Source organism: Ostrinia nubilalis, chromosome 10, assembly GCF_963855985.1.
Source record: "Ostrinia nubilalis chromosome 10, ilOstNubi1.1, whole genome shotgun sequence".
Taxonomy (NCBI): domain Eukaryota; kingdom Metazoa; phylum Arthropoda; class Insecta; order Lepidoptera; family Crambidae; genus Ostrinia; species Ostrinia nubilalis.
The window spans coordinates 14,297,574-14,325,000 of record NC_087097.1 but is presented as its reverse complement, the minus strand read 5'-3'; the positions used below and the strand labels follow the sequence as shown (position 1 = coordinate 14,325,000).

The 27,427-nt window shown below is 39.6% G+C and overlaps 1 protein-coding gene and 1 long non-coding RNA gene across 2 annotated transcripts in view; both read right to left on the bottom strand.

Moving 5' to 3' along the window:
- Nucleotides 1-27,427, bottom strand: part of LOC135075384 (formin-like protein) — a 113,513-nt gene that overhangs the window by 57,623 nt on the left and 28,463 nt on the right. The gene's annotated exons all lie outside the window — the stretch shown is intronic.
- Nucleotides 7,373-11,372, bottom strand: LOC135075617 (uncharacterized). Its single transcript, XR_010258071.1, has 2 exons — nucleotides 10,836-11,372; nucleotides 7,373-7,885 (listed from the first exon to the last, which is right to left on the bottom strand). It is a non-coding gene; the product is annotated as an uncharacterized LOC135075617 (long non-coding RNA).

Sequence of the window (27,427 nt, the reverse complement as noted above, 5' to 3'; positions counted from 1 at the left end):
ATAATGTAAGCTGCCTGTTTAGATAGATACTTTACTGTGTGCAGTTTTAATTATTCATATTTAAATGATTATAAACATCCAAGAAAAACATCAGTGCAAATTCCAATAGCTATTGAAGAGAACTCAAAAGAGTTTCTATCCTGTTTTCTTCTTATTAATTTCAGGTCCAATGACAGTTAAACTTTCTCACGGGACAAACTTAACTTTCACTGGGGTTTGTAAATCGCGGCTTTATTAATATCCGTTTAGTGTTTATTAGCGTGAATGAGTAAATTGAGTAACAAACACTAATTCGTAAAAGTTAAAGTAGAGTTACCGGTCGCCATGTTTCTGACCATTGAACTTCGTTCGATCGTTGTAGGTTACAGATACAGTTGCTTATTATTCTAGTAGGTTATTGATGACGTAAACACATAATAGCACACTGTAATCAGAATAAAATATTAGAAAATTATACCCGTCATGCTGTCTAGGTGTAGGGCTGCCAATGGCTTCGATCGGTTCCCCTATCCTTTGAATTAGTTCTGATTGGAAGTAATTAAACATTTAATTTATTCTACGAGTGCGATCCCTATTAGCCATAAGTTAATTTGGATTGGACACTCATGTAAAAGTGCTTTAAAAAAGCGTATTTGCAAGAAATATTTGACATTTTATGACTTATAGGGAAGTCATAAAATGTCAAATATTTTGAACAACAATCCTTAAAGTTGATTTTTTAACAACAATCCTTTTAAAGTTGATTTTTTTTTGTCTGGAATATAGCTAAATGGTCATCAAAGCTATTCCATATTTTCAGAAATTACTCATTTTCATAAATTTGGCATTTTGAAAGTCTTATCAAGTGATGGTTTCTTAATGTTGGAAACACTGGCAACCCTGTCCTATGCTGCAATAAAAACATACTTTTTATTTTACGTACGCTTTTTATCGACGACATCGCATGTCAAATAATGAATATTATAGTGCGACTATCTTGGCTTCGTTCGCTATGCTTTGTGTGTCTAAATAAATATTAGAACTTCCACAAAAACAATACAAATAATAGAATCAAAGCGGTCTGAGTCACGAATGGTTTTTATATTCGATTCCACTATCGTGAATGAGTTCTCGTGCAAAATAAACTCGTACTAAATTTAACTTGACGATAGTGATGTTAGTCATCTCGTTTGTACGATATCGATAATTATTTATTGTGTTGACGTAAAACAATACGTCCGAGGTAATTAAAGGATATCAGTGGCGAAACAAAAATAGAATTATTGCCGTTTTCATTGACCAAGCGCAGGACAGACGTCATCTACTTGTGAACATAAGTAGCTATTTCATAACTGTCACATTCATTCGTATCTACATCTAGTCATTGTTTACTGTCTCTATTGGGCATCGTATATTAAATTAAGCTGAGACAAGTTTTTTAGCATAGTTAGATATTATTATGAATTTAGCTGTCAAATACTTAGGCAGGGTTGCACCATCTTACTTTAACTTTGACAAACATCAAAAATCTGACTAACTCCATAAAAAAACACCGGTTAGCGTTATAGTTACGATCAAAGTTAGGTGGTGCAGCAACTCAGCCTAACAAGAAAGAAACGCGTGAAAGTACGATAAAAGAGAATATAGAATATTGACTTCAAACCGAACAATGATCGGATAAGGACTAGCATTTCTAACATCGTTTTCCAAGACAATGGTTTGTTAACATAACTTTAACAAACCACCGAGTCTTACGAGTGATTCACGAGCGCGCACAATGAGGAAACCAGATGCGATTAGAATGTCAATCAGTGTCAGCGACGCATTTTCAATGTCACTGTGACACGCGAACTGATGACATTGCCTTTGTATTCGGTGTAGAGGTGGGCGCCGATATAAAATTGGTCGGCGGCGGCGCGCCGACTTTTTTACTTCGGCGGCGGCGGCGTCGGCGGCGTGACCTTGTTTGACCTTTATTCATTAGGTTTTTTTTAAAAATCGGCTTTTTTTAGTATCTTTCGCCAAGACTAATCAGGTTGATTGCAGTTGGTTGGGGTTTGACACGATAGAGCCACTAGCGCAATGGTTTACCCTAGCAAATTAGCTCTTTTGATCATAGATACTTTGATATTTGAATAGCGGGCTTGGCTGAGATCAGGTTTTCATGTATTTCCTAAAGGCCAGCGTATCAATGTGCCGATAAAAGTACCCTTAACATGTATTTTTGAAATCTTTGGAGGCACATAGTTAATGTTGGATTAGCTGACTGTCGGTCGAATATTATGTTCAGATCTGTTTTTTTTTATATATTAATATGGTCTTTCCGTGTCATCCTACGGTCCAGGTTTTTAATGCAGATTGATTGCAATAATGTGTCGAGGCCTAGATTGGCCAGGGGATAAGTTTCACGTCTTAAATGATAACATGGTGAGACTTCGGGGCTTGCTCACATGCGCCACTTGGTCAGCCAAGCATTAGTGGCATTTAGCTGACTTTGCAACAGTCTAGTCACTTTAAGATCACAGTTACATTTGAGGAAAGCCGCAGCTTTCTGGTGTCTGGGCTACTTTACTAGTAAATGTTATATGTAGAGTACCGGACCAAGTATAGAGTCCTGGGGTACTCCAGCTCTGCAGCTAAAAGAGAAAATTTTGTCAAGGAGTTTGATTTAAAACTGTCTGTCACTGAGATAAGACTCCATCAGCAAGTAGTAGAAATGTGCTGGAAGGTACTTTTTAATTTCATAGAGTAGTCATTTATGCTAAACCCAGCTGAAGCCGCAGCGAAAGCAGACGTACAGGATTCTTTCTTTTCCAAACATTGTACTGATTATGGTTGGTTTCTGGCAAAATTTATGGTCGGGTATACTATATTACATGGGTCATACTTAGGCATGGGAATAAACGAGCAAGAATGATCCTTTTCCATAATTTTAACAATACAAATGTCAGATTAATTGAGCTATAGAAGGAGAATTCGTAAGGCGACTTGCCAGCCTTATGGATCATTTCCAAAGTTAAGAGACTTGCAAGATTCTTACTCAGTGTGTCATTGTCAAGACCATGGAGTTCATGGTGATCAGATCAAATGCAGGTGCTTTAAGAGGGTCTATTTTGGCTATTTCTTTAGCTTAGCCATCTCTCTTAGCGTTCGTTCGTTCATTTCAGTTGAAAGTCGTCCACTGCTGGACAAAGGCCTCCCCTCAAGGATTTCCACAAAGACTGGTCCTGCGCCGCTCGCATCCAGGCACCTCCTGTGACCTTCACCAAATCGTCGGTCCACCTAGTGGGAGGGGAGGCCTGTCCACGCTACGTCTTCAGACTCGTGGTCGCTACTTCAGAACTTTCCTGCCCCAGCGGCCATCAGCTCTACGAGCTATGTGCCCCGCCTACTGCAACTTGATTTTAGCGATTCTGCGGGCTATGTCAGTCACTTTGGTTTTGCGGGTAAGCGGAAACATGGCGGTCAATTCCTCAGATAGTCAGGTACAAAGATGTCCAGAAGCAGCATAATATGAAAAGATGCAAAATGGGCCCTCTCAAATCACAATGGGAAGGTTTGGCTGTACAGCGCTTAGAATGGCGGGAGATTGTGAAGAGGCGAATCCGCGAGTTCAAGGAGCAGCGCACAACTGAACTCGACGCGAAACGCGATGATGTAAGTCCCGTCCATCTGCCACCATTCACTATAATTATGTTGGCGGCGTGCTGAGATACTCTCAATGTGCGAAGAGTTTGCCACGAAGATCGGCTATGTAAGCTATCTTCAGACGCACCAGCGCCGCCAAGACAGCTAAGTCGAAGTGTTCACCATGACCGAAATCGGTCGGATGAATCATCATCATCAGCAGGAATCAAAGACAGGCATAGTTGCAAGTCTCGGATCAAGTCCAATACTTGATCTTATTTTTGGATTGAACTGTGGATTTTTTGGATTATCCGTGTCGTTAGGTTTAAATAAACCGGCTAGTCATGCAAAGGTCTGAAAATTTTCTCGTCAGTTCGCACTCATGTATTACCGGACCTAATAGGTGGAGAACACTGAGGGAGGTACTTTGTTGCCTTCCAGAGGTTGTGGTTCTTATTTGCATTCAGAGACATACTTGCCAATCTCTGTGTGAGTAATTCGCTTAATCCTTCAAGGCCCGCGAATCTAGACAGACACAATAGATAATCAATTGTTATGGCATTAATGTATGCCGTCTGGGACTTTAAAGGTTAAAGTATAATCCAATACTGTGGGTTGTCTGCCAGACGAAGGCGGCGATTTTTTTCTTGACAGCAAGAGGGACCGGCGCCTCTCGCGATCAATTATTTACTAGACCAAGCAGCAACTTGAATAATGTACTGGATTAACTGTTAATATAGATAGTATTAAGTTATTCAATCTATTTATTAGTATATCAACGGTATTAAGTTCGCCTATTGTGTACCAATTTATATGGCATTAAAGAATAAATATTAAAGTTAGTTCTGCGTTCGAAACACAAATCCAGAAAGTACAGTATAGGAGAGGAATAAATTGCAAATAGTTGGTACAGTATCAGTATCGGCGCGCCGACAGCTGGTCGTCGGCGGCGGCGGCGTGGAAAAATTCGCGGCGGCGGCGGCGCGCCGGCGTGGCGCCCACCTCTAATTCGGTGAGCGAAATGACCATACGGGTGTCGCCCATTCAAAGTCGACGCTTCCTGTTGCTCAATGGCCGTCCTCAGTTAGTTGAAGGGTGTTGAAGTATGGAAATAAAGAACAATGTTAACTCGAAAGTGATATTGGAAGAGTATAGCGTTGAATCACAGGTTTAATTAGAATAAAAAATAGTATAAGGTTTAAGATATGTCTAAATCAAAAAGTAATTACATAGGATTAATGAATAGTAAACAAATAAATATGTACCTAAGCTACAGCCAACGAGAAGCGATACCAAATGTAAACAAACCCAATGTCATGGGTGAACCCGTCTGACTTTGACATATTTTGGCGGTAGAACGAGACATTACGACAAATACACAAGATGGGAAGAGACAGAATATATTGTCAACTCGACAGTCGTATCGACCTTTTGTATCGCTGCTAGTTGGCCGTACTTTAGTTGGAAACACAAATATTATTGTTATGGTTAAGTAAGCACATAAGCACTACGAGTACATCCAGATTTTGTAACTATCGCATCTCTCCGATTAAGGCGGGAGCTAATTTAGAATAGGATGGTGTAATTTCGACCGGGAATCCATCCTAGGACGCATTGCGTTTAAGGCGATTTACCTCGTCACTGGTCGCTCAACGTTATCCAAAATAGCAATGTCCATAACATTGATATATTTTTTACTAATAGCTGAGTTAACGGTCCACTATGTAAACCAAACCAAGTATGAGAATTGTCAACATTTTACGAAGGCGTAACGGAAGTAATTATTCTACCATTTCGTTTTGCCACTACATAAATATTGGCTGTCCACTAACGTTCTAGTAATAGCCTGTTCATAAATATTCATACACTCGTTATTCGTTTATTCATGATGATAATTGATACAATCTTTTTAAGAACAAAGCTTACTCTAACTAAATGATGAGATAGCTATGAATGATTAGTATGATAAAGCATGCACAAAACCTCAATTGCATATCTGAATGATGTAGCCTTTTAAAACATCGATAACGTAAAGGAGTGTGCACAACACTAGTCAAACTATTTGATCTAAAAAAATCTTCTTAGATCCTCGTGACCGAATGAAGTTCGCGGTTCGACCTTGATCGAGTCAATGTTGGGAAGTGGAAAGGGAACCACGTGTCGATAATTTGAATGTTCGATTAGTAAACGGTTATTTATAAACTGCATGCTTCAGCGATTTCCGATTACTTTAGCAGCAGTAATGCATGCAAATAGTTTAACTGGGGTTAGAAAAATACTTGAGTATGCTAAATGATCATATTTCAATGGATTACTTTTGCACGAAAGACGTGAGAGATCTTTTCATCTTAGGTAAAACGAAATCAGCGATCAACGAGACAAAATCTATAACTTATTTCAAATTTTAACTGCACCAGTTGGTATGGAAATGAATGCCTTTATTTATGGTTCAGGCAGTGAGATAAATGAAATGATAGTTACGTGCATAATTAAGATTCAAATCAGATTCACGCCTGAGAAAGTGATATTTGAAAATAAAAACTACATTTCCTAGGAAGTCAGTTGTTGCATGATTTGAAAGAACGTTTGATGGAGGCCATGAAGAAATAACATTTGAAAAAGCCAATGCCACCTGGTCTCCAAGATCACCAATTTCATTTTTCCCTTTTCATTTTGGGCATCACTGACCTGAAAAGCATGGTAAAGATTTATGGCTTCATAATACTTTCTCGAGATTGTAGGATCAGAAACCGGCAATTTACTTCAAGACCTTTGACATGGTAATATGGTAAATAGCTATTTGCAATCGGCTCTTTTGATGCTTTGCCAAACGATTGGGGGTCTAGTTAAGTAGAAAACTGAAGTCTTTTAAGTTCAATTCTTATAGCCATTTTGTGTTCAAAGCAAAGAACCACTGCAGGACACAGAAGTTACCCCGACTATGGGATGGTTCGGGCCATACTGGGTGATCTATACTATAATAAATCTGTAGAGAGGTCAATTCTGTACATGAAATTGTATTTTCAAAATAACTATCAGGGGGTGATTAGTGATCGATACTGATGCCAAAAATGCAATCAGTAAAATTTTTGTCTGTCTGTCTGTATGTTCCTGATAGAAACAGAAACTTGGTACAATTATTCTTCATACTCCTGGGCAGGTTATAGTATACTTAGGAATTCCCACGGGACCGGGAATTAGCGGGAAAATCCTTTTGTATGAAAAATCATATAGTAAACTTAAAGCTTAGTTACAACAGGATATTGCAAAATTCCTACGGGAACGGGAGTAAAACGGGATCCACGCGTACGAAGTCGCGGGCGGCCGCTAGTGTAACTACAAAACCATACGTTAAACAACTTAAAGCTTCTGAAGACTAGGTTCAACAAATAATATCAAGTGGACAATTTTTAACGCGTCTTCCGGGCAAACTGTAAATGCCCCTTTTGGCTAAAATGGTCAATTGGTCATCCATTCATTTAGCCTAACTTTGGTGATCACTACCAAACTGCTGCCACCACTGAGCTGGAAGGACCTTGTTTATTTATTTTATAACATAAACAGTACCAAATGTAAATACAACCATCTCGATAAAGCCATGAGTCATGACGCGCCAATTAGATTCAGACAATAAGGCTTTAGTTGACAATGCTAATAAAGACGACCAGACAGCCTTGGGCTCATCTTGATCAGCATGCTACCAGTTATTAACGTAATGATATTCTTAAGGATCAGAGGTGAGAGTGCTTTTTAAAAGTAATGTACGGCACCAGCAGATATCGATTTATTACATAACCGAAACCAATAATTCCACAAATCAAATTAACGTAATAAAGAAATATGCCTATGGCAGAAATAATGATCTAGGTCACAAATATCACAGTCCCTGAACCGAGAGAACGTCCGTCACAGCCAAGCGCTCGAGCAAAGTGTCGCGGCGCGCCGGGTGGCCGGTTTCTCGTGCCTTCCCACTCTAACACAGAGACAACAGGATCGAACGATATGACGTCACGCTGACGTAGCGGGTGTTATTTCTAAGACGGCCGTTCCTGATCGTGCGGCGTCCTCGACCGCTGCCTGCTCCCCATCAGCCACGGCTTCTTCCGCGCGTAGCATAACCTCGCCGACGTTTGAAAACTGGTCTGCGCAGCTCGAACCCGCCAAAGGCTGGTCATCGCAGCCCTGGTCCGCAGGAAGCTGATGCTCGGAGTCCTGAGGTGCAGCTTGAGGCTGACCCTCACCAGGTTGGTTCACCCATGTTCGGTTCCATGGTTATCATCTGGAATGTCAGTGGTGTATGTTCAATGTATGACAGTTACAAGGAACCGAAGTGAAACCGTCGTTTCTTGAAGTTAAAATTCACAAATATTAGGAAGATCACAGCCTTTTAGCACAATCCCATGCGTGCACTCATGTGATTGCGATAAGAGATCCAAAATTGATGTTAAAAATAACTAAACTCAGACGGTGAATAATAAAAAATCAATTAGTGAAAATTAAATTACAAATGTGGGAAATAAATGACTAGTCCTACGAATAATATTTAGCTCTAGAATGCTATTTTCCGTAGACAATTTAGAACAGTAAGCACAAAAGAGGCCCCAAGTTTGCATAATGTGCTTACTACCCCGTTGCCGTCAGCAGAGGCCATATTTGCATGCCAACACTACGCCTTGGGTATTAAAAACCCGCGGCGTCTGCCTGGACAGAGCCAGAAACTGACAGAGGCCGTATTTGCATGTCAAAACCAACACTACGCTTCAGGTATTAAAAACCATCAACGTCTGCCTGGACAGAGCCAGAAACTGACAGAGGCCCTATTTGCATGTCAAAATCAAAACTACGCATCAGGTATTAAAAACCATCAACGTCTGCCTGGACAGAGCCAGAAACTGACAGAGGCCATATTTGCATGTCAAAATCAAAACTACGCATCAGGTATTAAAAACCATCAACGTCTGCCTGGACAGAGCCAGAAACTGACAGAGGCCATATTTGCATGTCAAAATCAAAACTACGCATCAGGTATTAAAAACCATCAACGTCTGCCTGGACAGAGCCAGAAACTGACAGAGGCCGTATTTGCATGTCAAAGTCAACACTACGCTTCAGGTATTAAAAACCAGTCAGCATCTACCTGGACAAAGCCATAAACTGACAGAGGCCGTATTTGCATGTCAAAGTCAACACTACGCTTCAGGTATTAAAAACCAGTCAGCGTCTGCCTGGACAAAGCCAGAAACTGACAGAGGCCGTATTTGCATGTCAAAATCAACACTACGCTTCAGGTATTAAAAACCAGTCAGCGTCTGCCTGGACAAAGCCAGAAACTGACAGAGGCCGTATTTGCATGTCAAAGTCACCACTACGCTTCAGGTATTAAAAACCAGTCAGCGTCTGCCTGGACAAAGCCAGAAACTGACAGAGGCCGTATTTGCATGTCAAGTGAAGATTCGCCATCCTCCAAGAATGCTCCGCAAGCCCCTGGAGTCCACTCGCCGCGCCGCAGGCACGTGTGCTCGGCGGCCTCCTGGGTTTTTCAATGCAGGACCCAGCCAGCAACTCCAAGTCATAGCGGTGATGCACCAGCGCCCGTTTAAACTTGTATGGGCAGCAGGTTCACTTCAAAATACACGCTCGGCCTTCCTCTGCACATAAAATATCAAAATTATGCACATATTCGTAAGGATCATCTTCTTCGATGTTCGCTCGCGAACCGAAAATTGCTCGTTCTTTCGCCGAACGCTCGCCGCTCCCTCCGGTCACGCCGCCAGCGGGCAATGTCCGTGAGTATACAAGGGTAGATAAGAAAAGAAATACAAAGGTTACAGGACCTTGTTTGTAGCAAACCAGACAAAGCGCCAATATTCCTGTTCACTACGTCCTCCCTGGTAGATGCGCGGTTCGCGCTGCTGCTCCTGCTCCATGCCCCCAGGGCCACCGAATCCACAGGAATGCGCCGCTCGGAATCCAGCAAAGGCAGCGCACGACACTCAGGGTCAGGGCTCGAAATTGTCAAACCACACATGTAATGCAATAAATGATTTGATTTGATTTGATTTGGAGTCGACGGTAGTACTGACGAAGACGTGGGGAGGTTACCCACTACATAATTATTTTGTTTGGTCAAACCAAAATTTTCACCAAGACATGGTTGATCCATCACGAAAACCACAACAACCATCGCGTTGCTTACAAGATTTTGAAAAGTCGTCACGTATGAAGTTGATTCGACCTCCTGACTTCCGATTCCTCGCATCAAACGATAAGCCGGGATTCTATTAAAATAAAATTAAAACGCTTCAAAACTGATTCGGAAATTAACGAAATGTCCGACCCGCTGTCAATCAAAATATTAACGGGTGCTTTTTGCACTAATAATGCGGGTATTATGTTATGCCACTGAGCTGGGATTCGACTCTAAGCAAAAACACTTGAAGACCGACTCCCACTCGAATCCCCCAACGCTGCTTTTGAAAGCAAGAATCGACAAAATGACCAATACAAAACGTGCAATATTTATTACTAGGCTTGTTCTTACTCGGACACTGAACGGATCTGTGACGGATCGCTCCGAACTAGTACAATTGGTCAAATGTAGTTAGTTCTTTTTCGTACACCGATTTTTTTAATCAGATCGGACGAAAAACGTCTTTATTACTATCACTCTTAAGTACAATGTCGCAAAATACTCGCAACACACTCACAGAGCCGAATCCATCTCGCACGCGCGCGCTTGTCACCAATTTAACGTTTCGTTCACACCTATTTATTCGTGATCGGCTGTATTAAAGTGAACTAAAGGAATTGCTTCCTATTAGTACATAGTACATGTACTACACAAGCCTATTTATTACTCCTCCCATCATCCGGTGTCGACGGTGACGGTTTCGCAGTCGCGTCGCGCTGTAGGACCGCACTCTCCGTATTTAGTTTCCTTTGGGCAGTGCCACCCTTTTTATTGCCCATACTGCCGCAAATGAGACACGTAACGATTCCATCACAAACAAGCTCCAGAAAAACATTGGACGGTGTCACTTACATTTGCAATCCACCCTCAAACGAGTCAATTCGCGACGAAATTTTCCCAAACACATCGTCGCGCGAGCTATGGCGGCGGCCGTACAAACTGTCACAGCGCCTACAAAAATCACTATCACTACGTGAATATTCACGATGCCCAATAGGACTACGACGCGGAGTGCGTACACATCGCCTAGGTGACCTACCTCGATACTCAATCGATGCACACGTTCATTTAACGGCGGCATTCGATATTCGAACAAACCCGACGTTTAACTAACTTTTATCACGACACTGTCTACGAGAATAATCACGTTCTTTTTTTAATCTAGACGAACGCCCGGTTATCTTAACTTTTAACACTGCACTGATAATCACTAACTAAGGCAAAAATAGATGGCAAAAACGGTTAGAACGCGTGGTCAATCCCACTTCTGATCTTAAGGATCAGAGGTGAGAGTGCTTTTTAAAAGTAATGTACGGCACCAGCAGATATCGATTTATTACATAACCGAAACCAATAATTCCACAAATCAAATTAACGTAATAAAGAAATATGCCTATGGCAGAAATAATGATCTAGGTCACAAATATCACAGTCCCTGAACCGAGAGAACGTCCGTCACAGCCAAGCGCTCGAGCAAAGTGTCGCGGCGCGCCGGGTGGCCGGTTTCTCGTGCCTTCCCACTCTAACACAGAGACAACAGGATCGAACGATATGACGTCACGCTGACGTAGCGGGTGTTATTTCTAAGAATATAATTACTCCGCAAACAATGTCAATTGCAAACGCAATTAAATGAGATTCAGAAATACTAGTGTTAATTTTGTCACGAATGGAAATACACGTAATAGGGGGCAGAAAATGGTAGTACCAATTCTGTGTTTACTTTCGTTGTAACCACTAATGTCATAACATAAATTCAAACAACGAAAATATAGTGGTCCAAGTATTAAAATTAATAACAAACTAACCAACTTTCGCATTGATAGCAAGAATTATGTATAAGGAATAAGGAAAGAATCCACAACATCGTGTTCTGTTTGATAGAGTGATCGATTTTAAAATTTGTAAGTTTCATTTTGATTAATTTTATTATACTTGTTAATTGGAAACAGCGTTTTTTGCATGTTTTTGTGTTATACTTGCAATTGACCAAATTATTATAAATTGTATAAAATGTATATTTATTATTGATGTTTGTTTCGCTTTGATTAAAACATCATCATCATCATCATCATTTCAGCCATAGGACGTCCACTGCTGAACATAGGCCTCCCCCAATGCTTTCCATGATTTTGATTAAAACATACAAAAAAATATTTTAAAATTGTTTTTATTAATATGAGCGTACATTTCGATATGTCCGCAACAACGTATTAGCAAGTACCTATTGCTTTTCTAACTGAATTAAAGAATTTTATTGTATATCTTTACAAATAAATAGAGTAGTACAACAAACTATGCGCTTGCCCTTTAAAGCTTTTGGTTCTATAAATAAAAAGTACGAACGCCTTAACCCCTGTCGTAGTTCCGCTGACTGTGCGTGCAAGAATGGTAGCGCCAAGTCACAGTGACTCATGGAGTCACGAGGTGGTCCCAAAATAACACCACCGTAACTTAGGACCGTATTTATAGACCGGCCAGATAACTAGTCTATTAGGATCACAATAACAGCGGATATGCCCATTGTATGAGTGGTCTATTTTCGTAAGATCTATAAACGGTAGATGGAAATATTAACTTCAAAAGGAATATTAGTTTTAGAACGAAAACGTATTATGTAGAGTTGATTACCGACTGCTTTAAAAGCAGTTACTCATCTTGATTAAGAGTATCTTGTTGATGAAGTAAAATTAAAACTAAGGTCAGAAATGGCAAGTCTTTATCCTCACCAAGGACCTCTGGAAAGAATTAGGTCAGACTTTTTGCCCAGCTTGGGTCAGTTCTAAAAAACATAGGTGTATGAAAGTTCAGGCCAACCAGTCTATCTTAAAACGAAAGGTGACACTGACTGATTGACTGACTTGACTCACTCACTCATCACGAAATCTCAGAAACTACAAGTGCTAGGAATCTCAAATTTTGCATGGGGGTTCCTTTTAGAACGTGGGTCACTAAGAACAGATTTTACGAAACTCTACTCCTAAGAGGGTAAAACGGTATCCACGCGTACGAAGTCGCGGGCGGCCGCTAGTCCAGTATAAAACTGATGTTCAAACAAAAAATATTTAACAGAATAACAAACGATCAGTGTCACGCCATAATGTCTCTACCAATTGTAATTATAGCGAGTTCCTGAGAACAGAACATCAAATAACTTTCCCAAAACAATAAAACAAACTTATTCAAACATGTGCGATGTGTGAACTCTCGAACGCTTCTATGCTGCTTACTCGCACTCACATGTTTCATTCATCTGTCATCCTGGTACATTTATTATCAGCATTCAAACTTCATTCAGTTGTTTATGTACTCAATTAAGTTGTGCTACACAGCACTGCTTTCTCACATTATTTACCATGTGCATTAGCCTTGCAAATCCTTGTCCATTTTTAGCGAAAACGTGAGTCCATATAGGCAGGATTTGGAATGCCCCGACTGGTATTCTACATGCATTTTGGCACGACAACGTTCCCATTCAAGAGACAATATGATCTATAGGGTCATGGTGCAAGCTGCATACCAGGCTCGCATGACACCGCGGGAGGTCTCAATACCTCGTGACTGTGCCCACCCAGCACAGAGGTGACATAATCTCCTTTTCAAAAGCCGACCTTAACACTGGGAAGAAAGACCCAAAATAGAAATGGTCGGGTTTCACGATTAAGGTTACGTAAAGCATGAATCAACAAACGATGGCTGAAACGGGAAACATGATGGTATACGTTACGGTAATGCCAAATACGAACTAGTTTTATAAGGAAATTAATCTAATAAACGACTCTACGCCAACACACGAATCACAAGATTAGCATGTGGTAAATAATGAACATGTTCACAAAGCAATTTGTACCGTAATAGATCCTAATCGTTAATTGTGCAAAAACGTAGCCATCTTAGATTAAGATTCCCGTAACAAGTCCGAAATTGTGCGAACTGTGAACACAAAAGAATGAGTCTCACGGATATAGTAGATCCTCGTAGTTGATAAGCCAGCACTTATGTGTAGCGTGTTATTATTATCTGATTGTCGAGTTAAATTGTAAAAATCCAGTAACTTTTCCAAGTACAAAAAACCTAATAACAGTAACCTTATAAACACGCGCGAACATAAAGTACAACTGATTAAAAATGTCTTAATTCCTAGATCATGGATATGTGTAGTCTAATTGTTGGTTGGCCCTATACGTTGGTGACCCTTCATAATCAATTTGCATGTTAAAAGATCTTTTAAGTCAGGTCTTTCAACATGCAAATTGAACTTTATGCTAAAAAAACTTGCAAGGCCTTTCTGATAAGGATTAAAACAATTTATTTCAAATTCAACCGCGTTTTCGTAACCTCGAGCTACCAAATAGGAAACGTAACCCAGTTCTCCCAATTCGTGGGGGCAATAAAGAGGGCAGTGTGAAGGTTAATTTATCAGGGCAGACAACAATGCCGTTCGCGGTGACGTCACACTGCGGTTTTTAGGAATGCATGCAAAATCGCAGGTATTCTGCGGGCTGAGCTGACCTTCGATGCGTTGGGAACGACACCGGTTTTTACGCAACGCTCGTAAGACACCTGGCTAAGGGCTCATTTACATACTGACTGTGGATTGCTGGTATCAACACCCCAAGAAGGCAGATGCAAAAATGTATATCAGTATCGGTAGAAAGGTATATGATAGTTTAAGCAAGAATAGGTTTACACCATATGCCTGTATTTATGTTGAGCTTCCTGTCTTTCTGCACAGTTGGATGCGTCAGAATATCATGATGAACAGTCAATTAAATGGTTTTATCTTAGGCATCCTTATTTTAAATGTTTTGAGTTGACGGGACGGTTAAATTTCGTTGTATTCTTGCAAGTGTGATCCAGGATTCCCAGGCCAAAGTAATAATAAAGTAAGTGTATTAACCAACTTTTTACAGGCCAATGAAAGGCAAATGACGCGGATTCTTTCGCTGAATGCGTAACTATCAATCCATTTGAGTGGCGAACTCGAGTTATGTAGATTTTATATTATTATCTTCATCCTGTCTCTGGTAGTTTTTCCATTATTCATGATACAATTTAGCTGGTAACGCGGTGGCGGGGGTTCGTCCGGTTGGCCGACTTTCCACCGGAACCGTGGTCATTTGGCTTTTGAGGCCTCCGCTGACATGTCGCGTGGCGGATGCAATGGCCTCGGACACGAAGGTCGCTGGTAATCAGCAGGACTTATCTATTGATCAGATGTAATTACACGGGTAAAGTACCTTTGATATTGGGCTTAAACCTTGGCAAGGCAGTCGATGAGTGAGAGAGCAGTGTGCACTAAGGATAGCTCTATTGTATTATAGGCTTGTTAAGACTGATCACACTAATTTACCTGACATGTACTTCTAAGCGGTAATGGATAGTAGTATGATCAAGGCCTAAGCCAATAATCTCTCACATGGTTGGATAGTAAATAGTCTCTAGTACACGTCAAATAGAGTTTCAATTTGATTGGCTGTTAGTTAAATTGCTCTTTTGTACTTAAGTATTTGGGGTAGTGGCGAAGAGATCACAAATTCATTTAGATTCTAATTTCTAACTTTCTAGATTTTGATAAGAATGAGTGGCAACTACATTTCTGTTGAGGTTATTTCTATGACAATGGAATTAATTTATGTTTAACTCTGTCAAGTTTACAGTCCCAGCTGTGTGCATATTCCATAACCATCAATCCTGCCACAAGACACTGTCTGTCGCTTTAAGAACGTTTCCCCTTATTCCCAAATCGTAAATTATTACAGAACAATAAGTAATCAAATCAACGAAACTAGTGAAGCCGAAACATGGTACACATTTAACGGCGGAAGTGCGGGAGACTGTACAATGGGGGTTCCAATTTTGAGTGCTCAATAACTATATTAATAAGGTTCAATATTGCATCACGTATCTGGTGTTTGTACACATGCGGTCGCAAGTTCGACGGCCGATGCGCTTGCGCACAAAAACTAAATAGTTGTTGTTTGCGTCGCGGATGCGTGTGCGTCTCGACGATTTGATCGTTGCGGGTACGATTCCCGATGGTGGCAAATGTTAGCGTGATTTTCAGACAACAGCTCATCAAGCTAAATAACACAATAGCATCTTATTCAGTTGGAATAAGCGCTATTTCGCAACATAAATGTACAGTCTGATGAGCTATCATCTGATCCTAAGCACCTGATATTTCTGTAATTCTGTATACAGCAGACAAAATACGATTTATCTTTAACATTACTCAGGATGAAAAGGTGATAAAGATATGAATTCAAACAACATCGACTCCAAACCGCTCTGAGAATCGAAATAAATTTTATTACCTGCCAGAACATGCCACTTGAACTCAAATATCAGGGCAAAGTAATAACAGCTTTGACTTTGGTACTAAAAGCACTTTCACTTCAAACCTTGGAATATCTTAGCTGAAATTAGATTAACTAATTTCTTCTATCCTGGAGGTCTGAACTGGTTTTGAATTTGATTTAATTAGAGGTAGGACTAAGTATGGTATGTCTAGCTAAGTAGCTGAATACTAAAGACAAACTTTAAAATGAAAATGAAGCCTGCAAGCTGCAATGTCATAACTAAACTGGGATCAATAACGATGTTCATTTAATTATATGCTTTGCGAATCAAATCCTGGACCACCGGATTGAAAGAGCCATTATCTATCAGACCAGGTAGAGCTTAGCTTCTAAACAATATACCTAATCCCAGCATCTCAACGCCTCAGAAAAGCGCGTTTCAGACTTTCTATCAGACTAATCTGTAACTAGAGCAGTCTTTCCCAAAGTGGGCGATAACGCCCCCTTGTGGGCGCTGCAGGCTTAAAGGGGGGCGGTAAGAGACCCAGAAAAAAAATCGGGACGTTGTGTAGAAGCTTGGCAGGCGTCATTTACTAGGAAGACTCTTAGATACCAACTGAGCACTCGATACTCGACTACAAATGGGGGCGCTAAAAAGAATTTATTCTCAAAGTGGGCAGTAGACAAAATAAGTTTGGGAACCGCTGAACTAGAGCATAAGAGCATCTTCATCATCATCATAATTTCGGCCATAGGACGTCCACTGCTGAACATAGGCCTCCCCCAATGACTTCCACATCGCACGGTTGGTAGCGGCCTGCATCCAGCGCTACCTTTATCAGGTCGTCGGTCCACCTTGTGGGTGGACGTCCCACGCTGCGTTTTCCGGTACGTGGCCTCCACTCCAGAACCTTGCTGCCCCATCGGCCGTCAGTTCTGCGTACTATGTGCCCTGCCCATTGCCACTTCAGCTTGCTAATCTGTCCGTAATCCGAAGAGCATCTTAGTTTCTTAATAATATACCTAATTCCATCTTTTCAAAAGGTGCGTGTCAGGCTTAGCACTGTTTACAAATAAGGCATAAGGCTGCCGCATAGTAAGCCGATCTTATAATCACAGAGCTCTCACCGTTAGCGGGGATAATCACGACCATGTGGGAGCGGGTTCGACGCCCGGGTGGGCCGGGTATGGGCATAATGGTCCGATTGTCCGGACGCCCACCTCGGCAGATGTCGTTGGGGTATCACTCTCGTTTCTAAGACTGGCTAGACCAAAATGGCGCGGGTAACGACCTGGTGCTATGCAACGAAAATAATAAGTGTCGCTGCGGAACTCGACGCCACTTTGTGACTGGTTAAACTGGCGTTTCTACCAACTAGTTGCTATATGGCGGTACAGAATACTAAAGAAAGACTCATCTATGTACACGAAATCTGAATGTTATTGAGTAGATTTTTTTTATGTGACAGGAGGCAAACGAGCAGTCGGTTAATTATTTCCAAGAAATGATATTTTTAATTTTTTAGGTAACTTTATAAAATACTCAAGGTTGCGAGATGTTTTTGCGTGACTTTGCAGAGCATCAGTCACTGACTGACTTCGCCTTTGTGCCTTCGTCCTTCGTTTCAATTTCGAATGGCTGCTGACGACATAGTTAAAAGTTACAAACAAAGTCATCTCAAATAAAATCATCAGAAATAAAATGAAAGCAACTGTATTTTCGAAAATATTAAAATATCAATTTTTGGAATTGTTACGTCAATCGTTATGCATTTTAAAATACTAATGCTGCAGAAATACGTCCCTTACGACATAAACCATCGAAAGTCGAACAAAACATTTTACAGTGTCAGTTTCATTTCCATTCCAGCAACTATAATTAGTTCCTAATTGTAGAGTTGACAATGTAACTAATTGGAATAGCAGTGAAAGAAATGAATGTTAAATCACTGAAACGAATAATAAAACTGAATTTAGCTAATGCCTTGCTTAACCTGAGAAACAAAAGAAATCATCTACGTACACTTCAGTGGAATCTTTCAGGAAGCAATAAAACTTTGAACTTCTCATAAAGAGAAGTGCTTGAAAATTCAAGCAGGTCGTTAAAAAGTGAGCATTAAAGTCGAATAAAAGCTGACAAAAGGTAAAGGCATCGGTCGATATAACCAGGTTACTCGGTAATACGAGGCCTGTTCATCTCCGCGAGTTTGCATCGAAAACAAAACACGCGCGACTACCCCTCCTGAGATACCAAATCGACAGGACAATCACGAGCGAGTATTGACGCACGCACGTATTCTTCACCCATTTGCATTGTAAAGACAATAAACCATATGTAAAAACGGTGGTGCAATTAATACTCTACAGTATTTTTTAACTGCCTGAATAATATTAGAAACACAAAATATAATTCATGCTCATTCATGTATTTCCTCCGCCATTTTTCGCAGTTTGGCACCTCACGTCACACATAATTTTACCGAAGTCAGCCCTATGTCTTCGGCGCAGTACCGATTACCGACGTTTGTCAACAAAATGGTGCTCGACTCTTGAGACAAGCTAAATTACACCATATTGTTAACGACATTGAGCATACATTTTTTTAAATACCTTCGCGAAGAAAATCTTCTGTACGAAGTACTTATTATTATTCTGTGGTAATACACTATGATGCACTGCGGATGGTAAAGACAGCACTGTAAGCTAAACACTGTGCTATCTTATGCCGTTGTAATAGAAGCGATTTTATAATCATCATCATCATATCATTTCAGCCTTCATTAGAATAGAAGCGATTTTATAATCATCATCAGCATTCAGGTTGGTAGCGGCCTGAATCCAGCGCCTTCCTGCTACCTTTATCAGGTCGTCGGTCCACCTTGTGATTTTATAATAGAAACGTGTAACTATTAGTCCGTTGTACTAGTCTGTACGTACAGTCAGCTTCAAATAGTTCATGACACCCACACTAGTGGCCAAAACGTTCATAACACATCCATCCATATTCCAATTGTAATGTAACAAAGACGTGTTGCGAACTTATTGGCTACTTTGGGTGTCAAGAACTATTTGACGCTGACTGTACCACGATAAGTGATTACCACAAGTCCGTTTTGAAGTTTACTTATTCTGCGAATAAAACGCTATAAACGAGTACCACAGCGAAATAAACAAAGAAGTTAACTTACATTATTAAAAACAAGTGCCTATGTCATCGTGCCTAATAATACACATTTATATTGACATAGCTGAGTCATTGTTTTGATTAACGGAAATAACCTTCATTAATTGATGTCAACCAGATTTTATGACAGCATAAAAATTACATACCATTTCAGAATATTTGGATTTGTCAAACAAATAAGGCTGGGTTGCACCATCTTACTTTAGCTGTGACAAACGTCAAGAATCTGTCATATTCCATACAAAAAACACCGGTTACCGTTATAGCTACGGTCAAAGTTAGGTGGTGCAACTCAGCTTAAGTATGTAAGTATATTAGATTATTATTAGCAAACCTGAATATTCTAGACCTCATTCTCTTGTCCTAGATTTCTCGTTACATTACTGCAGTCTTACCTGAAACAAACAAAAAATAATTAATCAAAGAAAGCGAAGAAAAACACTTCGTAAGTAATTTAAAAATTCTTCTAAAGTTCATACTACTCCGAAAACGTAATATTTTGTCAATAAGAATGCCTTAAGTTAAGCTACCTACTTTTCGTCGACAATGTTGCTTAAATTAATGTGACTATTAAGTTTGGGTCAATCAATAACTAAATTGTGCCAGGCCTATTTGAACTTGCAGTTAAACCTAAAATGACAGCAGTTGTTTTAGTTTAAACACAGCTCAAACTATTAAGCCTTACGTAATCCTTTTAGAATTGCGCACAGCACACTATTGTTGGTGATATTTGCAATTGAACACGCAAATAACTAATTGAAACGATTATCGACTTTGTTAGATGATTTTTAATTTTTATCGATATTAATTACTATTAATTGTTAGCTACAATTTAATGAGCAAAACCCGTAAATCAATCACTCGTGTTTTTCCTAAACAAGCAGAAACAAACAACTCATATTTTCGAAAACAAGTCTTGATTTTTTTGTTTTTACGTTTGCTGAATCAATTTTTCCAAAGTCCAATCTACATAGACTGATGAACTGCTAATATGTGACATAGTGTAGAGAAGTGATTTTTTATTCGTTTTCGATATTAGTCCCATACATACCTACAAAAAGGTGTTATAATTGAGCACCAGAATCATCCCTTTCCGAATCTTACGGGATTTCAGGAATTCGGGAGTTATGAAAAAGCTTCTAACTATAGGAGGCTGAAGAGGTGAAAAAAAACTTACTTCCTATAAACATGTACTATAAAATATTCTTCTTCAATCGTTAAAATTGTGAAATCCTATATGCCTAGTGAGATACATAAGATATATCGTCTTACTGTGTGACCAATCGCCGTGAGAATAGTAAAATACCCCACGTTCCGACGCGGCGTATCACTTGTCCAGTATCTATTATTTGTAGTTTACTAAAATTAGGCCTTTGTTTCTAGAAAAATATGTGTCAATAGGACGGGACAGGTGGGAAATGGTAATCACTATTTTGAATATAATATCATGCGACATTATGGAATTCTAGGAATACGTAGAATAGGAATTCCACGATCAAGGAAAAACGTTTAATTATTTAATTATGTCGTATTTATGTCTATTAATAAATATGTGTAGGTGTATCCTCGGTATGGAGGCTTCCGGCGACTGGGACCGCAATTAACTAGGACCGCGGTCCCAGTCGCCGGATCCATAAAAAAAATATAATTTTCTTCCGGCGACTGGGACCACTCATAGATAACTTAAAAGAAAATATTATTCAATCCAAAATCGGTACAGTACTAAAATCCATGAGTGGTCCCAGTCGCCGGAAGAAAATTATTTAATTTTTACGCATCCGGCGACTGGGACCGCGGTCCCAGTTAATTGCGGTCCCAGTTGACGGAATCCTCAGGTATGTACTACGTCCTTATGTCGGATGTAAATGATGAGGTGAAACTATTAAACATAGACTTTAACTTTTAATGACTCCTATGTATGATGTCTCAGATTATAGACTTAACTATATCTTTTTTTCTATCAGTCTCACCTTTAAAAACGAATTTTAAAATTATCGACCATTAAAAAAAATTAAAACATTAGTATCTTACAGTGCAAAGTCGATCAAAAAAATCGGCATCTAGAGAAATATTCATAAAGCTCGTTCAACAAAAAGCATAATTTTCCCAAAACGTTTTCACAGCTGAAACAAAGTGGTTATTAACTGTAATGCAGTGTAATGGCTACGAATAGTATTTCAGGGAAGGATTCAGTTACCGAGAAGTGGTAGCACTCGTTAAATTTTAACAAGGACCACCCGCGAGTCACCACCTCGCTTGTAATGGGTGGTAGTGAATGTACAGGCATTATTTTCATCAATTGTTTTTTTCTTTTAAAAGCAAACACACGAACTGAATTTAGAGTTCATCTGATAGTTGCCTAAAATAGAATTTCGGAAGAAAAAACATCGTCAGTTTTGTAAACGCATTACATTTTGAGCATCGATATCTAAGTACCGAACGCTCACTCTGTTCAATTGAACTGTACTGCAATCCATACACCTTACTTTAGTGCGAATTTGACATTCACATTTCACATAAGCATTCTAGAGCTGCACGTTTAATAGTTGGTTAGACGACAGAACTGTTTTAACGTTCCAGTGAACTTCTGAATTCTTTCCAAAATTGAGCAAGAATTTTGCTAATGATAAGCTTATGTCCTGCATCTTTTACAGCTCTACGGTTTGGTTTTTGAGTTTGTACGGCACATCATTGTTGCGAAAATGCAAATAACTGGGAATATTCTGTATTTATGAGCCACTGATAGCTGCCTGGACATGTGTTTTTATAGCGAAACAACACGAAATGTGTCGTCATGAAACCAGTTCAACATAATTAACCAACAAACTCTCAATAAAACTTGTTTTACATACTTTTTCGCCATAGCCTGTATCTGTTCTGCATACATTACATTTTGTGTACAGATGTTCAGGCATAGCTGTTTGACCACTACTGCGGGACATATCAGCTGGTGATAAGAATTGGCGTAAACAACTCGACCTTTCAGCCTTGTATTTTTTAACAGCAAATAAAAAATAAACTATGTAGTCATTTCATTAATTTTCAGTACAATTTTTTCGTATGTTCAATACGTAGCGGACCTATGAACAAAATGTTCGACAACAATTAATATTATTCGTATTTACCATTACTTAGTTGCCCTTAACCTCAAGGATAAATTAGAGGGAAAACAATGTACGTTAAGTGGTGAGATGATGAATAGTAGTAACACAGTGATTCATTATTTCTCCAAAAGGACTCGCGCCCTACCGGCCGGTAGTCTGAAACAATTGATTCGTCAGAACGTTTGAACGTGTGGGCCAAAATAAAATCATGTAAGTAATAAATATTTTAGGATTGAAAGTTGGAGAGTTAGTTAGGATTGTGACTGAAAGTTGGCCTGCACTATACCACAAGATCAGACATAGGTCCTGGCGTGACGTTATGAACTCTTCAGCCAAAGAAACTACAACTTTTGGTTTCAAATGTCTCTAGAGATATCAAACAGATGTAAATATTGTTGATGAAAATTAATCTCTTAAAGCAACTGCCAAAGGAAAGCACTAAATGATCTCCCAATACTGCGGTTGTTCCCAATTGACTGGTGAAAATGGTTTCCCAAAAGCAGGCCCAAATGGCATGCTTTACAGGAATTTCTTGCACCTCAGGCTAATGCAGGCTTGAACAACTAATGAAAATGAGCCAGAGGTACTCCATAATCGCTGCTCGCCTATGCCTTGCTCCTTGCCCGCCAAGGCAACCCTTCAAGATCGTCGGCCCCTGAAGTGGACTCGGCCGCGACAGCTGAAGCAGACAACGGCGATGGAGCGAAGCAGGGAGAGAAGTCAGAAGACCTCCCAAATAAGAAGGGAGCGGAGTGTGGACGAGCAACTAGCAAGAGTATTTTTCAGATAGTGAAGAAGATTAGTCTCTGAATATCTCCGCTCTGTTTCGTTTTGTCGGAGATGAGAAGACCTCTCAGAAAGAGAAGAAGTATCCTCATACATATCTCCGCTCTGCTTTGACGTGGTAAATGAGTCATCCTCCATATCCGCTTTTCGCTTATGCCTTGCTCGGTACCCTCCAAGGCAACCCTTCGAGGTCGTCGGCCCCTGGAGTGGGCTCGGCCGCGACAGCTGAAGCTTTCAGCGTGACGCAGTCACTTGCCCGCACTACGCCACGACAATAGACGAAAAGCAACACGACACTTTTGTTGTTTGTGAAGAGAAGCGCCCAAACAAATTATGAACGAAACTCGGTCGGTTTTCGAGCTACTTTTTTGGTGGAGTAAAAATTTAGACAGTATTCATTTTGGAAGACGGCCTGATTGACCTATGGTTAGCGTACCAGACTACTGTGCTAGAGATCGCGGGTTCGATCCTCACAGCATATAAACATTTTGTGTGCATATCCGTTTGTAAAAGATTTGTTCACTATGGGACTAAACGGCGCAGTGTGATATTCATTAATCTTAATGAGGGATAGCACATAAAATAAGAAAAATATAATACAAGCCCTTGTGGGATTAGTGCCAATTCCACAGATGGGTCAAAAGTTTCTGGATAGTCTATAAAATTGTTGCAATTTAGCAACAAAATTGTATAATCTGCTATACTGTTGACTCATTGACTGCACTATGGGACCCACCACCACCAGACCAAGACAAACAGAGATCCTTTCAATCACAATCTGAAATGAACCCTAACATCTTTAAAATAACATTTAAATTAAAATACTGACTTGAGGAGAACAGGTGTAAGGGGCCTGGCCTGGCTAACGAGGGGGTGTGACGCGATGCTAATGAGAATAATATTCATTAGTTTACAAAGTCCCTCCACTCGTTAACCTCGATGGTACTCTTTAAATTAATACAAGCGAATGTTTCATTTATTATTTCTGAGAAGTATTAAAGCACTGGCCAAATTGGTTAATCATTTTGAAATGTACAGTCGCCAGCATATCGACTCTACACTCAAATTGCAAAATCGCACGTATTCAAACGCTAGGTACCTAAGTTGCCAGAGTTGCTCTATGTACCATAATGCATTATCATGTATGTTTATTGTTTTCATAAACAGGGCCATTTAATAACGCCATTTTCATATCAGGTCTATTCTATTGTCACTGTCACTTACACCAGTATCTCTCTATGAGTAAGAGGGATGAATCGTTCTAAGAATAAAGCGATTATTGTAGAGCTGCAGGTTCTAATAGAGTATAATATTTATCGTTTTAAGAGCTTAAGACATTGAAAGCATAGACACTAGACAGACAATAGAAATATTGTGAGCCGCGTGGCGTCCAACGTATAATAATAAGTCCATGTTGAAAACAATTATTGGAAGTAAACACTGCACGTTTATAAAAGGATAATTATTTTAATGGCATGATGTGAACTTCCAACAATAACTTCAATTAAAACAAGGCTACTGACGTAATCTCTGTATTTATTCATATTTCCTTTTGCGCAAGCGGTAATGGAATCCCGTAGTTACGAATTGCGATATTATCAAAATAAGGTGAATTTTAATGAGCACGTTAAAATTTGAATATTTGTAGACTAAGGAAGGATTTTTATAACATTCAAAAACTAAGTTATATCCGGAATCCCCGGATGAACCCTTAATTTTTAATTGCAGCTTAAATAAATTGTGTTTTGTGTTGGTTATAACAGCATAATACTCGTATGTACGCACATACAGAATGTTGGACAGCAATAGCAGACTTATAATAGTCCCTTGGTCCCTTCCTACCTTTTGGGTATCGAACCCCAAAAACAAACAAATTCACGCGCCGCACGCACGCTTACATACCAATGTGAACATACCTTTACCGATTAACACATCAACGGCAATAAAAGGAGAATTATAATGACAATAAAAGTGTTTGCTCGAAAGTGGGTCAGTCAAATGGCAATGGCTGGTGGCGCCCCCCTTAACATTTGCATTTCGGACATTGCATTTGGGCGACTAGTTCCGACGTGCGTCGTTTTGTTTGTGTTTGGTAAAAGTTCAATAAACTGAACAGGGGACACCTACGTGTTGTTTTTGTAAAGCTCTAATAAATGTAATAGGTGTCTGTTAATTTTTTGAAGTTTTTAACTTCGTAAAAATATCTTTTGGTAATCCACTATTAGATTGCTCGAGTCGAGTGGTTAAAACATCTCTATGTTCTAGATTTGATTGCCATTTGAGGCTCAAAGTTACATGTTATTTTATCCAGAATATTCGATTACAGTTTATTTAGTTAAATGACTTACATGAATACACAAAGACAAAAGCCGGTAAGATTTCATTATTTCCAAAAATCTTACCCAACCTTGAGCATCTTAAAACAACGACAAAAACAAAAACCAACTAAACCACGCAATTAATCAATCAAACAACCGTCACTCACGGTCAGAAGCGCCATCAATCGCAGTTTGAAATACCGTAAGAATTTACAAAGTTACTCTTCGCGATAAGCACACTAAAGTTCAATGACACAGATAATTATAATAATTAATGCTAACCCAAATTAATAACCGTCGCCGATGTTTATCTTAACAAAACATTATAGATAACATTACATCCGTAAGACCATGTTAATAGAGAATTAACGTTTATCATCAATTTTACATGTAGTAAACGCCATGTTTAATGTTGAGAGGAAGACATTTGTATGTAAAATTGCAAGGAAGCAATAATAGATTTAGATTTCTACAGGTTAATAGTGAAAAATTATTTACTTTTACGAGTACCTACAATTTTATGTCTAAAGGACTTTACAAATCACTCAGCTGAAGAGAAGCAACTGGGGAGTTCTGGTGGGGATATTTCAAAAGCTACGACAGTTAAGTATTCAGTCATATGTAGCAAGGAAGAAAACTACAGAGATAGGCATTGATGTATAAAAGACAAAGACCAGGGTCAATCAATACTATATATGCCAATTTTATATGATTTTAAAATATCTGTACATTATTTTCAAGAGACAGGACACAGGATGAATTGAACAGAATGTACTGGATTTTGAATAGAGTTTTAAACGATCTGTTTAAAATTCTCAAGAAGAAAAGAGCTTTACCATCTTGACCACATCAGTTCAGATAGCGTTGACAACACCCCTTCATATTCACATTATCACGTTTTTATATCACACAATTTTCTTTACAGGTGCCTACAGGTCTACCTACCAGTCTAGCGAATCCTTCCTCAAGGTAAAACTCAAAGGAACTCGGCAGCCACTCAAGCACGTCTCGCCTCTTACCAGGAGCCCCGTTATGTGATCGTGGGCGGATCAGTCTCGCAGGAGTCGACGATATTTGAATATTTTTAAGGAGAGACAGTAGCCTCAATTAAAACGATGCCAAAGCGTGTATAATTGGTGTATGGGATGTGGGCGTTTATAATGTCAGCGTAGCACGAATTAAAAAGTTCTCACAGTTTTTGATAGCTGTTTTGAAATGCAAAAATACTAGACCAATTGCCGGTCTAACTTTCCCCCGGGACAAAATTGACCTTCATTGGCTGGGTTTGGGGTCAAGCAGTAGATCCTGGCTACACTGACTACACGTGAACGAGAAGTAGACCAATTGAAAGTGAAAGACAACACAAAGAGCTTTGTGTAACTACGAAGAACCGTGACACAAAGTACAAAATAGTAGCAATGGCTAAAAAATACAGTGTTTCAGTTAAAAATATCTAATATCAAACTGCAATATCCTGTTCTTGTTGTCCATAAAAATATTCTTTGTACACGCATGTTTTGTCTTGAACAAAAATAGTTAACTGCACCGATCCCCTCATCCATCAGCCGATCTTTGGATCACAAATAGCCCACCTCGTGCAAGAATAAAGTTAAAACAACATCCTTCATCGCTCCATTACACGAGGCGTTCGAAAATAACGCTTCATGCGCTGACGCACCCTTCATTTGCGTAAATTGTACGTGAGCATGAACTTAACGATAGGCTGTAGCGGATTCTTGATAACTGCACATCTTGAAAAATAATAAATACTTAAAACAACATCCTTCATAGTGTCATCCTGAAGTGGCAAAGGGCAGGGCACATAGTACGCAGAACTGACGGCTGATAGGGCAGCAAGGTTCTGGAATGGAGGCCGCGTAAATCATTCAAATCGTTAATCATGTAAGTATTCAAACAGAAGTACAAAAGATGAATTT